The sequence below is a fragment of the Zalophus californianus genome, chromosome 10, assembly GCF_009762305.2.
Source record: "Zalophus californianus isolate mZalCal1 chromosome 10, mZalCal1.pri.v2, whole genome shotgun sequence".
In the NCBI taxonomy this organism is placed as follows: Eukaryota; Metazoa; Chordata; class Mammalia; order Carnivora; family Otariidae; genus Zalophus; species Zalophus californianus.
The window spans coordinates 72,845,632-72,860,628 of NC_045604.1; the positions used below are offsets into that span (position 1 = coordinate 72,845,632).

At 53.0% G+C, this 14,997-nt stretch overlaps 1 long non-coding RNA gene across 1 annotated transcript; it reads right to left on the reverse strand.

The window, feature by feature from the left end:
• Positions 1-1,417: 1,417 nt before the first annotated feature.
• Positions 1,418-10,621, reverse strand: LOC113931793. The gene is made up of 4 exons (XR_003522870.1): positions 10,512-10,621; positions 4,611-4,968; positions 1,680-1,759; positions 1,418-1,456 (listed from the first exon to the last, which is right to left on the reverse strand). It is a non-coding gene; the product is annotated as an uncharacterized LOC113931793 (long non-coding RNA).
• Positions 10,622-14,997: the final 4,376 nt, after the last annotated feature.

The following is a 14,997-nucleotide window of genomic DNA, read 5'->3' on the forward strand; positions in this document are numbered from 1 at the left end:
GGAGGAGAGGGGAAGGGCTGAGAAAGGCTGAGTCTCAGCAGCAGTGAGAAGAGAGGGTTTACCTGTCAGGACCCTGAGGCTCCACTCCTGCGGCCAGACCATGTCCCCTCAGGATGGCGGCCCTTCCTGCCTCGTGCCGGGGGCTACGGCACCCACGCAGGATGGCCCACAGACACGGCCAGTATCCAGGCCCATGGGCCAGGGGGCAGCCAGTCTGTGTTGCAGGTCTGGGGAAGGGGCCGAGGGCCGTACCCAGGCAACCAGCAGAGAATGCACTGGGCCCTGCCCAGCTTTGCCAGAGCACCAGGTGGGGAGCCGGGCAGAGGGCAGACCCAGGAGAATGGGAAGGTTCCTTGGGGTCCCGACCTCAGAGGCTTGGCCTTGACATCCCCCTCCTTGAACAGAACTGAGTCACAGAAGCCTCCCACGGCTCCATGGCAAGGAGACACACAAAGCTCCCTGCCCTATCCCTGGGCTGGCTGCCAGCCTGCCTTTGCAGTGAGGCCCAACCAGAGACAGGTCACTTCCCAAGTGTGTGTGAGGTGTTGGGTACTGAGTACCTCATCTCCCTTCCCTTGGTCAGTCCTCATCCACCATATCACCGGGTTCACAGGTAGTAGTGTTTTGACCACCACTACCAATGAGCAGAGGCTCAGAGAAGTTAAGAAACTTGCTCGAAGCCACACAACCAAAGCCCCAGAGCAGACTTGACCCTGGGCTTGTCTGATGGGCACACTCAGCCACATGCCACGTGGGAAGGTGGAAAAAGCAAAGTTCACCAGAAGGTGAACGTGGGTCTACGTGCCGAATCCAAGAAGGGTAGCCCCGGGACTCCCAGGAAAGCAAGGTGATATAGGCTGAGAGCAGCATCCAGAGGAGGCAGGGGAAATGCCTGGTCCCAGATGTGTGGATGAATCTGTGGCAGGAGGGACATCCCATAACCCCAGAGCAGGTGTACAACTGCTGGACACATCACAGAGCGCCTCTGGGGCTTGAGGTTTGCATGGCCCTTGTCTGGAGAGTCAGCAGCATTTACTGTAGGGCAGTACTCGGCAAGGCTCTGCTAAAACGGAACGGAAACACCTCAGTTGGCATCATGGGAGCCCGCCTGGTGACCAGGAGCCGGAGAATCCCAGGGCTTCCAGCAGCATGATCTTGCCTCCCCTCTCTGAGCCTCTGTTTCCTGATCAGCCCAAGTTGGAACATATTAGCACCAACATTCAGGGTTTCTGTGAGGATCATATGAGGTGTTTGTCAAAAAGCACTTAGACTGAAAACCTTTTTTTAAGATTTTATTTATTTATTTATTTATTTATTTATTTATTTATTTATTTATTTAGAGCAAGCATGAGCTAGGGGAGGGGCACAGGGAGAGAGAATCCCAAGCAGACACTGTGCTGAGCATGGAGCCCGATGCGTGGGGCTCGATCTCATAACCCTGAGATCACGACCTGAACTGAAACCAAAAGGCAGACACTTAACCGACTGAGCCACCCAGGCACCCCTGAAAACCTTCTTCTTTACAAAAACTTGCACATGCACGTTCATAGCAGCATTATTCACAAAAGGTAGAAACAACCCAAATGTCCATGGATGGATGAACAGATAAAGAAATTCTGATCTAGCCAAAGAAACAATGGAATATTATTCAGCCAGAGAAAGGAATAAAGCATTGATACCTGCCATAGCACGGAGGAACCTCGAAGACACGATGCTCAGTGAGAGAAGCCAGACACGGAAGGCCACGATGTGTGTGATTCTGTTGATACGAAACATCCAGAACAGGCAATTCCATAGAGACAGAAAGCAGATTGATGGTTGCCAGGGGCTGGGGGAGGGAGGAATGGGTAGGGACTGCTAATGGACTCAGGGTTTCTTTTTGGCTTTGTTTTTTGTTTTTAATCAATTCCATTGTTTTAGAGCAGTTGTAAGTTCATAGCCATATCGAGCAGAAGGTACAGAGATTTGCCACACACTGGCCGCCCCCACACACGCACAGCCTCCCCGACTATCAGCACCCTCCACGTGAGCCGCGCATTTGTTGCAACTGGTGAACCTGCAGGGGGTTCTTTCTTTCTTTTTTTAAAGATTTTATTTATTTATTTGAGAGAGAGAGAATGAGAGACAGAGAGCACAAGAGGGAAGAGGGTCAGAGGGAGAAGCAGACTCCCTGCCGAGCAGAGAGCCCGATGTGGGACTCGATCCTGGGACTCCAGGATCATGACCTGAGCCGAAGGCAGTCGCTTAACCAACTGAGCCACCCAAGCGCCCTGCAGGGGGTTCTTTCTGGGATGACGAAAATGTTCTGGAATCAGAAGGTGGCGATGGATGCACCACTCTGTGAAGGTACTAAAACCCATTAGATTGTATGCTTTAAAAGGGTGAATTTTATGGCATATGAATTGCATCTCAATTTTTATTTATTTTATTTAAGTAGGCTCCACACCCAGCATGGAGGCCAATGCAGGGCCTTAACTCACGACCCTCAGATTGAGACCCTCGCTGAGATCAAGAGTGGGACGCTTAACCCACTAAGCCACCCAAGCGCCCTTATATCTCCATTTTTAAAAAGCACTTGGAAAGAGTTCAGAAAATGCAGCTCTCTTTACTATGTCCTTCAGAGAGTCTGTCATATGGTGAAAGAGATGAACATATTTTTTTTTTGAGATGAACATATTTTTAAATGCTCGACATCCAGAAGAGAACCGGGCAGAGTGGTCCTGGAAGCCTGGGACAAGTCACACAGAGTCTGGCTAATGGCACATAGGACACGCACGGGTGACATGACTGCCATGTCAGCTCTGCACAGAGCTACTGAACACAAGGCCGTGGGGAGAATAACCCGGGGGGGCAGGAGGCTGGCAGGAAAGGCTTCTCTAAGGTGCAGCGAACAGGCCAGAGTTGGAGGACTTGAGTGGTTTAGTGGGGACAAGGGCACACGTGGACCTATGGAGGCTCAGACGTGTGCCACTGAGCAGGGCTGGTAGGGGTGGAGGGTGCTGAGCCCAAGGGGTGGCACTGCCATCCTAGTGCTCTGCGTGCCCCAAACAGGTTATGGGAAGTGCTTCACTTCAGTTCACAAATCGGTACAAAAAGCTTGCAGTAGGCCTGCACTGTGCCCTCTCAGAGGCTCTAGAATTCCAGGTTCCAGGTGAGAGAGAATATATGAGATAAGCAAGTCTGGTCCAGGGCAGGGCCCCCCCATACCCACTGTCGAATGACGAGACACACTGATAATGTGGCACTGGAGGGACGGAGGCATCTCCTCCTCAGAGCCTGGGCCCTTCCTCCAGCCCCAGGTGGAGCTGAGGGCCCACGGAGGGACTCCAGAGGCAGGCCTGAGCCTGCAGACCCACCAGTGAGGCCCCCGAGCTCCTCCTTCCACCCATCTCCTGTCCCTCCTGCCTCCCCCCTCTGTCCTGTGTAGTCTGCAACCCTGTCCGAGAGAAGCCAAATAGTACAAATACCTCGGAGAAGGGAATGGGGCCAGGCCTGCTGTGAGCACACACATGATGCACACACACATACACACATGCACGCACGCACGCGAGCACATGCACGATGTGCACACATGCACACGCACGCACACATATACACACACATGCACGCACGCACACCCACGATGCATGCACGCACACGGTGCACACACACATGCACGATGTGCACACACACGACGCACACAGGCATGCATGCACACGCACACGATGCACACATGCACACACATGACGCACACAAGGCGTGCATGCACACGCACACGATGCACGCACACATGCACATGCACGATATGCACACACACGCACATGATGCACACACAGGCACATGCACACACACGCACGCACACATATACACACACATGCACGCACGCACAAATGCACAGCCCTTTCAGACCACACAGATCTAGACAGAATCACCTAGAACCTACATATAGGGAAGAGAAAGAGAACTAGTTAGCATCTTGTCTCCTCTGGGCCAGGAAGGTGCCAAGAGATTTGCATGCACTGTCTCATTCAATCCTTAAAAGAATCCTCTGAGATTTCAAAGATGAAGAAAATGAGCTTCTGAGAGCTTAAGGAACTTAGCCAGTGGGACACCCAGTAGGTAAAAGCCATAAAGCTAAGCACAGTGCCCCAGAAGCCGGTCCTGCAGAGGCAGCTGAGCAGAGTTGGGATGTGTGCTGTTTCTGCCCACAACCGGGCATTGGCTCCTTTGGAGGACCCCTCACTCCCACTTTCTCCATGTGGTTCTAGGAGTGTTGGACCTGTCCTGGGGCAAGCTCCTGAGCCAGGCTTGTTCAATCAGCATCTGAGAGGAGCTGGGATCTCAGAAGCCAAGGGGCTTGCTGGAGCCCCAGGGGGAGGCAAGCTGGGAGTTCTCAGGCTTCCGAAAACACTGATGGGGAAAATAGAGCAACACAGCGGACATTGGGCCAGGAGAAGGAAGCCAGTGTCCCGGTGCCATTGCTGAGCATGGGACCAGCTAGGCCCTTGGCCCATGAGTTACAGGAACTGTTGAGTAAGTGATCTTTGAACCCAGGTCTGACTGCAGAGTTCTGCTTCCCTGCCCTAGGCTGTTCACATAGAGGATCTGCTCCTTTCAGGGCTGCGTCTCACCTCTCCCAGAATCCTGGGGTGGGGCAGTGTTGGATGCTCTGGGCCTCCTGCGAAAGCAGCTCCATCGCTCAGTTTGACCTTCAAAGTTGGCATCTGCTTGCAGGAATCCGTCTCTCTCCTCCTGGAATTCAGCCTCCAGATGTCAGATCCAAGGCAGCAGCAGTGGCTGCAGAGGGCTCCCCGGAGTGAATCAGCTGCATTCCAAAGGTGCAAACACAGACACCACACCCTCGGCAGCCCGGGCTGCAGACTTCCTCCCCAGGCCCGCCCGGCCTCCACTCCTGCTCCCCTCCCCTTTTTTGCCTCTTCCCAGCCAGACCGGGCGTTGGGCTTCCTTTCCAGAGACATTCTCCTGGAACTGCAACAGAGAGAAAAAGAAAGCCACTGGGGCCGGGAGACACCCTGATCTGCTGTGCTGACTCTCTCTACCCCACCGCAGCGAGCACGGACCCCAGCCCAGACCTCCCCCCTCCACTGTTAGCAACATATCCCGGTCCATCTGTTCAGCAGGTATCTGAACACCTACTATGGGACCACAAACAAGATGCGGACGAGCCCCTGGCGTCATGGAACTCAGCCCAGCGAGAGTCGACAAAATTGGGTCCGAGGACAAGAAAACAATCCCGAGGGTGGGAAGAGCCATAAAGGAAAGAAAGAAGGGCTGAGACAGTCGACCAGTGACAGAGCGGGGCGGGTATTGGGGTGGGGGCCTCTCTCGGGATGACTCCTAAGCTAAGCCTGAAATCTCCTCTACAGGGCATGTCTCTGCCATCATTTCCCTAGAGCCAGGGCAGTGCCCAGAGAACCCCAACCACGCAGCAAGTCACCATTTCAAAGCACACAATTCAGCGGTTTCCAGTATCTTCACCATGTTGTGTCCAATCAATTTAGAACATTTTCAACACCCCAAAAAGACAACCAGCACCCAGTATCATTTACTGTTCATCGCCAGCCCCCCAGCCCCCCACCCCCAGTCCCTGGCAGCTACTCGGGTGCTTTCTGCCTCTATGGATTTACCTACTCTGGGTGCTTCAAAACAGTGGCATCATACAGTATGTGGCCTTTCGTGTCTGGCTTCTTGCACTCAACACATTTTCAAGGTTCATCTGTGTGGGAACTGGCAACATGGATGGACCACGTTTTATTTACCTCCTCATCCGCTGATGGATGTTTGGGTTCCTTCCCCCTTTTGGCTGTTGTAATGCTGCTGTGAGCATCCCTGTACGAGTTTTTGCGTGGACCTGTGTTTTCATTTCTCTTGGGTAGATACTTACGAGTGGAATTGCTGGGTCAAATGGTATCTCTATGTTGAGGTGCTGCCAGACCATTTCAAAGTGGCTGCACCATCTGACATCGCCACCAGCACTGGGCGAGGGCTCCAATTCCTCCCTGTCTTCCCCAATACTTAATTATTGTCCCTCTTTTTTTTTTTTTTTTGGTTATAGCCATCCTGGTGGGTGCAAAGTGGTATCTCACTGTGGGTTTGACTTGCAGTTCCTGAATCAAGCCTGCCCTGTGGCTCATGGTGCCCACCCCCAAGGACTTCAGTCCCTTCAAACCCTGTATCAGGTCCTGCTGTGACCTACTTCCTCTTTCACAAGGGTCAAACCTATATCCAGTCCAATTTTGCCAATGTCTACCACTCAGGGCCTTCAGGTACAAGGAAAAGCAGGGAGGTGGGATGGGGGGGTCCTGGTTTGTGCCCCCAGGGTAAACAGGGAAGAAAAGGGGCCTCAGGGAAGTTCCCACAGGAGTTCCTATACATCTCTTTCTAACTGTGCCCCCACTAATATGTAAGCTCTGTGAAGGCAGAGCTTCATCTGTTCATTCACTGCCAAATCCGTAAGTAGCAGGCATGCCATAAATACATGCTGAGTGAATGAATGAATGGACAGAAGATGAAGAATGAGAACTGAAGTGAGGGGTTAGTGATTAGAAGATCCAGCTCAAAAATGAAACGCACAGAAACCCACTTCTGCTCTTTTATAGCTGTGTGCCCTTGGGTGAATCACTTGGCTTCTCTGGGCCTTCCTTTCCTTACTACAAAATGGGCCTAACAGTGACCATATACCTGACCATATACCTGGTTTTGAGGATTAAATGTGATAATATAGATCAGGCAATTTTATGTGCCAAGGACTCTTACAGATGAGGTCATATAATGTCTATCTTTACAAGAGTCTTATGAGACGGGATGATTATTACCAGCTTCAGGCTCAAGGAATCTGTCAGGTCATAAGGCTGGTTAGGGCAAAACCAGGATCTGAACTAAGAACGCAACTCTGGTCAGGGGCACTGACCCAATGCTGCACAGCCCCTAATAAGAATACCGGGCCGTCCCTGAGCAGGTGACAGATGAACTGACCCAGAGGGGGCTTGCCCATTCAGTGGAGGCTCTCAGCAAAGGAGGCAGGCTACTGGGGAGTCCAGAGACCCTTAATGCAGGACAGGCATGAGAGACGCTGCCAAAGCAGACGTTAAACATGCAGGAGAGGGGCGCCTGGCTGGCTCAGTCAGTAGAGCATGCAACTCTTGATCTCAGGGTGGTGGATTCAAGGACAACACTGGGCGTGGAGCCTCCTTAAAAAAAAACAGTTTTTTTTAAAAATAGTTAAACATGCAGGAGAGAGGTACAGAGATCCGGAGGCTGCATGCCCGGGGCACCAGAGCCAACACCAACTGATAACTCGGGTCAGTGGTCATGAAAACGGGAGGGTACAAACCATTTTATCAAGGAGAGCATAAAGAAATCAGAAGTTCCCAGGGAAGCTTGGTTCCTGACATGAACCCAAGAACCATTTCCCTTAAAAATGGCAGGGGCTCTGTTCCTCTGTCAGGGTGTGCAGCTTTGGGAAGGAGCCATGCAGAACCCACACCAGCTGGACCACCACAGGTGTGAACGGATTCCCCTCAAGTCAAAGGGTCTATTTGGAAGAGCTCCAATGGATTAGCCTAGGGGAGACATCAAGTTGGGCCCTAGGAAAATCAGCCTGGCACAGCCCGGAGGCTGAGTAGAAATACTGGGGATTCTCCCGAATAGAGATGGGTGTCCCCCTCACTTTTGCTTCTTCACCTGAGGAAACAGATGGTCTAAGGATGGAAACTTAAGGAACACCCGTTTTCAGGGGTCACAGGCAGACAGGAAGATGGTATAGACCGTAGAGGACTTAGGAGGTGAGCAGGACCACCAGCTGTTGGAAAAGCAGTTGAGAGGTCTCTGTGCAAAGAGCTGCTTGTGGGGCAGCTCAGGATAGAACAAGGAGCTCAGAAGTAAGTGGGTGATGTAGGGCGGACTGCTCTTCTGGGAAATTTGGCAGGGGAGGGCTGGAGACAGGGCTATCACTGGAGACTCAATCATTTATTTTAAACAGGGGAGAAGCTCAGCTGATGACAGCGCTCTGAAGGAGACTGGAATGCATTTAAATTCAGTCATGGAAAACAATTACATACACCAGGCTCCGGTCTGCTAGAAAGCTCCAGAAGGGGTTTCTCCTGGCTGCCTGGCTGGGAGGTCCAGGACAGTGGTTTTCCAGGTTGAGTAAGAGGACCACTTGTTAAACATGCAGACCCCTGGGCTCTGTCCCAGACTTGCTGGGTCAGCATGTCCAGTGTGAGAGTCTGCTGGGGCTCTAAGACTCAGAATATTGTCAGAGAGGCAAGGAGTTTGCCGGGAGGGAGGGACCAACTCAATATGAAACAATGCACAGAGAGTGACTGTTCACCAGCTCTGGCCCACAGGGTTACTTGAGGGACCAACTCTCATTTCCTTCTGGCATGCTATCCACATAAGTCCCATGACCTGTCTCCCTCTACCTGGGCAGCCCCACACTCACGGCCCACCTGGCCAGTGGCCACAGCTCCGGCTGTCCCCTTAGTTCAAGGCCAGGGCGTGCAGATGGGCCCCAGGTACTCAGGTGAACTCATTCACCCTATGGGCCCAGCTCCAAGACCAAAGCCCCAGATCCTGCAGGGTCCTGGGCACACCTACACCAGTCCTGCCCTGAGGAAGAACTGACTGATTTGGCCTAGACCCAAAGGCCTGGGGACAAGGCCCAAGGACTGTGTAGCAGAGAAGAAAGAATAGCAGAAATAGCAGAAAGTGTCTCTGTCCCCTTTGGTCATCACCCCCACAGAATATGTGTGTGTGGGAGGTGTCTCCAAGCCAAATAAAAGTATATCCCCTCTGCTGGGGTGAATCAGCTTCCTGAGGCACAGGGCTTGTGAGCCAGAACCATTTGCACCTGGATCCCATCTCCTGCGACTTTACAGCTGGGCACTCTCAAGCAAATCTTTTAACTTCTCTGAGCCTCTTTCTCATCTCTGAAATGCACCTGACAGTAAGTGCCCCTGTGGTCCTGTACCATCAGGATTTCCGACTGACTGCTGACCTGAGGCTCGAACACAGAGGGCTGGGTCCCACTCCTAACCTCAGAGCTCCATTTCCTGCCACAGCCCAAAGGCCAAGACTGGGAGTTGTGTCAGGCAGAAGGGGCAGACTGCATTAAGATTCACCATGCCTGCCCCTCTGAGAAGCCCACAGGCCTTCTTGGGATCAGGGGCAGTCTTCAGAGGAGCACACAAACATCTCCCCGGTTCCCACAGCAGAGAAGCAGTCAGCACAGCCAGTAGAACCCCAAGTGGCAAACCGAGGCCCTTTCCAACCCGTCTGGGCAGCGGTCAGAGAACCCGCTTGCCGGGGCAGACCTGGGTGGATTTCATGTGTATGTTTTAATTGCTCCAGGCTCACAGGGATGTTGAGTGATTCTGCTGGTCCTGCAGTTGCTGGCGGGTGCACACAGCCTGTCTGGCTGGCATCGCCTTTGTTACTGCTTGGGAGCACTCAGCCATTCTGGGCTCCCCCGTCCCCCTACTCCCAGGAGCAGCAGGCTCTGGGCCTTCCGCCCTCCCTCCCTCCCTGAAGCCACTTGTACCTGCTCTAGAGCCTGGAGGGTGACAAGTGCTTCCCAGACAATAATAGACTCCCGGGAGAACAGACATCGTCAGAAGCTCCTGCTACACCCTTGTTTTGTGCACTGAATTCAGGCTGGGTTTCAGGGCCCCAATTGCTGGGTATGCATTACGCTGGCTTTTGGGCCGATTACTGGCAAAAAGGGCCCTACCTGCCCATCCTTCATTTCAGGAGGTCAGTCACCCCCCGCAACACACACTTTCCCTTTAGTACTGTGGGAGGAAACTGAGGCCCAGGGTAGAGGACCCGTCTTGGGCAAGGTCACCCCACCCTCGGTCTCCTGGGTGTGTTTCAGGCAATGACATCAATCTCCTTGGGCTCCAATGCTGTGTGACCTTGGGCAAGTTATTTAACCTTTCAGACAATGGTACTATCCAGGTCTGGGTAGTCCAGAGGATGGAGAGAAATTATATGCATAGAGCACCTAGCACTTTGGTACCTGCTCAACACCTGACCCATTATTATCATTATTCCATCCTTTTCACTCTCCTCTTCCTCCAGCCGCCCCACCCCCCACCCCCGTTTCAGGGCCCTGGGGCCTGTCAAATCCCCGGCACAGGCTTGTTCCCTGACTTCTCCTCTCTAGCCGCCTAGTTGACGCTCTTCCCCTGCTTTTGTCCTCATTTTCACACTCTCTGACACCCTGGGCGGTCTACTGATTTACCCCGTTGGCCTCTCTCGCCCTGGAAAGTTAAGCCCTCTGAGGGCAGGGCTCTTGCTGCACCGCCCCCTCCCCCCGCCGTGTGCGAGCGCTCGAAGGTATGAAGGAGTCCTATCCAGGGAGCCTGGCCAAGGGGCCGACCCTGTCCTGGGGGCAGCCAGCCCGACCCGGGGCTGGAGGAGCAGCGCACGCGGGTGGAAGGGTGCCGGCCGCGGCTGGCGGCAGGACGCGGGCTCCAGGGGGCGGCGCCGGGGACAAAGGGTGGCCCTACCTGTGCGGGGGCCGCGGGCACCTCCGCCAAGGTGGCTCCGGCGCGTGCCCGCGAGGTCACGTCCCGGGCGCGCCGGCCGGAAGGAGACCCCGAGCAGGGCGGGGGAGGCGGGGCGTCAGCGGGCAGACCACGCCCCCAGGGCGCGGGGCCGCGGCGGGGGGCGGGGCCACTGGGCCGGGGCCGCCTCGCACTTCCGCCCGCCGGGGCTGGCTCATTCATATTCATAAGACGGGTGAGGGGTGGACCCCGGGTCCCGGCGGCGCCCCGCCCCCGGGCCGCGGATCCCTCCCCGGCGGAGGCTCCGGCCCCAGTGGGGCGCCCCCGGCTTCCGCCTCCGGGAGGGAGTTTCCACTTGGTCACAACTCAAAAATGTGTCGCTCCCGCTCCTCCGCCCCCTCGTCTCTTCCCTGGGCGGGGGGTCTCCTCCCTCGGAAGGCAAGGGGGCGGGGCCAGGGGAGGGGTGGCTCCTCCTTCCTGGGGCAGGTCCATTGGGATGTGGCTGACCCTTCCCTTTCTCCCTTCCTCCAATTTAGCGCTTATAATAATACTCATTTTTTAAAACAAAATAATAGTTCTACTTTATTGAGCGCTTATTTTGTGCCAGGCACTGTGCCTTTTATATGAACTACCTCTTTCAATCCTCTCAACAGTCCAGCTGAAGTTAAGTACAACATTTATCACGCCCAGAAGCTCGGAAAAGTTGAATGACTTACCCACTATCACAGGCTGGCCTTGAGCTTTTTCTGCAAGGTTGGTACCGATGGGTTGGGGGAGGGGGCAGGAGTTGGCCCCCCACTGCCTTTTAGGAAATGGGCTTATCTAAGGCCCTCCTGGCTGGCTGGGGGTGGCTGAGGGGTGTATCTGAATGCCCCCATTTGAGGGAGAAGCTACTACTGGGGGAAATCAAAGCATGAAGGCAGGACAGGCTACACAATTTGTCTGACCCAGTGCAAAATGAAAATGTGAGGCCCTGTGTTCCAAAATGACTAAGAATTTCAGGAAAGTGATGGCAGAATATTCAGCCAAGCATAGGCCCTACTTAAGTACCAGGCTTGTGCAACTGCACGGGTGAATGTCCATGAAGCCACCTGATGAAGAGGCTCAGGGGCTCTTCTAAGGCCTGAGAAGCCAGCAGGGACATCCCCACCTCCAATGTCACCTCCCCCCCTCCCCCCCGACCCCCACCCCCAGCCCAGGAGTCTTAGCTCCATGCTGGCATCCAGGGCTTATCCTCCAGAGCTCCAAAAGCTGAGCATTTCACGTTCTCTAGAACTGGACTTCTGGGGGTCGGGTGAGTCCTGTGGGAGACTGTGTCCCGAACCTGAATGACCCAGCTGGCCCTTGGGTCTGTGCCTCCTGGATATTCTCAGCCCCAGCCACGTGGACAGGTAGGCTGGCTCATACTTGCCAGGCCCAGCGCAGGACTCAGTTCTGACTCGAAGCTCTCCTTTCTCGCTGGAGCAGGGTGTGAGGAGCAGCCAGGGCTGCCTCCCAGAATAAACACCCCACCCATAGACAGCCCCAGCCCAGCAGGCCCAGCAAGCCAGCGCCAATGGGAGAGAGCTCACCAGGCCCCAGCTAAGGTTAATAAGTCACCCTGATCTCACTCTCTCCATCACTCCATCCTTGTTCCTGGGCCCCCACTCACAGTGGGTTGCAGGCTTCATTAATAACAATAGCTACTATTTGTTGCACTCTTTCTCCCCACCAGGCATTGGAAGCCCTCCTATGCCCTCTGCACTGAGGCTCCCATAAGCCCATAATAGGCATGAGGATCACCATTTCACAGATAGGGATACTAAGGCATAGAGAGATCCCATGGCTTGGCTAAGGTCAAGAGCTGGAGCTTGGGGTTTGCTGCCATTCATCCATCCTGGTTCCTGTTGTCTCTCCTACATCTACAATGTAGGTCACAAGGCTCACTTCTTTATGCTGTCTTGTATTATTTACTTTCAGCTCCTTGAATAGATTAAGGCTCTGGAAAGACAGGAACTGTGCTTACACTGCTGAGTTTCTCTGGACCCAGCATTGTGCGTTAATTGACGAGTCATTTACTAAGCATCTATATTGTGCAGGCTGTCCTCCTTGCAGTGTGCCTGTGTTTGAATGAGGGAGGTGCGTCTAGTCTGGGTAATGATAGGTGAGGGGTCCCCATCAGACTGAGAGATCTCCTTGAAGACATGGATGGGGTTGCCTAGCCCAGTGCACACAGTAGGCCCTCAATAAATGTTGATGAATAAACACACAATAAGAGCTTAATAAGCATCTGTTGAACGAATGGGAACCTAGGAGATGTTTAATAAATGTTTATTGTTGGGGCACCTGGGTGGCTCAGTCGTTAAGCATCTGCCTTCAGTTCAGGTCATGATCCCAGGGTCCTGGGATCGAGCTCCGCAGGAAGCCTGCTTCTCCCTCTCCCACTCCCGCTGCTTGTGTTCCCTCTCTCTCTGTCAAAAAAAAAAAAAAAAAGTCTAGGAGACCAGATTCAGCCCCCCAAATATATCTATCAGCAATTATCTTAGCTCAGGCTGCTATTACTAAATACCACAGACTGGGTAGCTTAAACAACACACATTAATTCTCACAGTTCTGGAGGCTGAAGTCCAAGTTCAAAGTGCTGGCAGATTCAGTTCCTGGTGAGGACTCTCTTCCTTGCTTGCGGATGGCTACCTTCTTGCTGTGTTCTCACATGGCCAGGGGGCAGGGGAAGCTCTGATCTCTCTTCCTCTTCTTATAAGGGCACCGAGCCCATCATGGAGACCCCACACTCATGACCTCATTTAAACCTAATTACCTACCAAAGGCCCAATATACAAATAGTATCACATTGAGGAGGTGGTTAGGGCTTCAACATATGAAGCTGGGGGGACATAAACATTCATAACAGAAATATTTATGCAGCAATATTTATGAAGCATTTGCTATGTGACAGGCCCTGGGCAGGACCCTGCAGGGGGTGTGACAAAGCAGATAATGCTCTTGTGTCCTACTCTTTGGGGAACTTGGAAACTTACAGTCTAGTAGGGGAGACAGTCCATAATACAAGGGAGGGGAACAAGTACCAAAGTTTGGGTGCTCAGAGTAGGGATTCTTAGAGGAAACCCAGGGTAATGGTAGGGAGAAGGACATCCCTCCTTACCCACCTTTCACTAAGAAAGAGGAAGCCAAGCCTGACCTGACTGCTATAGCAGGTGCTGCCTCCCAGAAAAGCACAAACCAAAAAAACCCCTTCAGAACCTGGCACTCTCAGATGTCCTGCACCTCCACGCCATAACTTATCTGATGCTCCAAGGAGATAGTAGGTTATAACACAAGATTTAGAATCAGATCAACTGAGACTGCAATCTGGATTATGCCTCCCACTAGCTTGGCCAAGTTACTTCTCTGTGCCTCAGTTTCCTTCTCTGTAAAATGGGAATAATAATAGGACTCACCCTCAGGGTTATTGTGAATATAATAAAAGTAAAGCATTTGGGGGTGCCTGGCTGGCTCAGTCAGTGGAGTATGTGACTCTTGATCTTTAGGTGGTGAGTTCAAGCCCTAGGTTGGGCATGGAGCTTACTTTAAAAAAAAAAAAAGTATCTGGTATAGAGAAAGAACTGCTCTGCCTGAGAATTGGGGGTTTCCGGTTGGGTCAACTCCACCAAGATTATATAGTTCTTCAATCTTGCTGGATTTGCAAAAGCCAAATTTAGGGGTTTATCTGCAGCTAAGGGGACTCCATCTGGGTCCTAGAATGTGGACACCAGGTAGTGATGGCTAGTATGTGTTGAGAATGTACCTCATTTGGGCACCTGGGTGGCTCAGTTGGTTGAGCGACTGGCTCAGGTCATGATCCTGGAGTCCAGGGATCGAGTCCCGCATCGGGCTCCCTGCTCAGCGGGGAGTGTGCTTCTCCCTCTGACCCTCCCCCCTCTCATGTGCTCTCTCTCTCATTCTCGCTCTCTCAAATAAATAAATAAAATCTTAAAAAAAAAAGGAATGTACCTCATTTCGGGCACCTGGGTAGCTCAGTGGGTTAAGCGTCTAACTTCCGCTCAGGTCATGATCTCCAGGTCCTGGGATCAAGCACCTCCCCGCCCCTGTGCCTGGAGCCCCACCCCCAGGTAGGGTTCCCTGCTCAGCGGGGAGTCTGCTTATCCCTCTCTCTCTGCCCCTCCCCCTGCTTGTGCTCCCTGTCTCTCGAATAAATAACTTCTTTAAAAAAAAAGGAGATACTAGTCATCATCCCAAGGTGGGAATCCCAACTCAGAGTTCTCACTGGGAGCAAGCTGCTTGTCCGTGAAAACAAGTGTATGTAGAAAAACGATGAGAAAGGACCTCCAGGTGTAAAGGTTTCTTTTTTCTTTTTAAGATTTTATTTATTTATTTGAGAGAGCGAGAATGAGAGAGAGAGAGAGAGCACATGAGAGGGGGGAGGGTCAGAGGGAGAAGCAGACTCCCTGCTGAGCAGGGAGCCCGATGTGGGACTCGATCCCGGGACTCC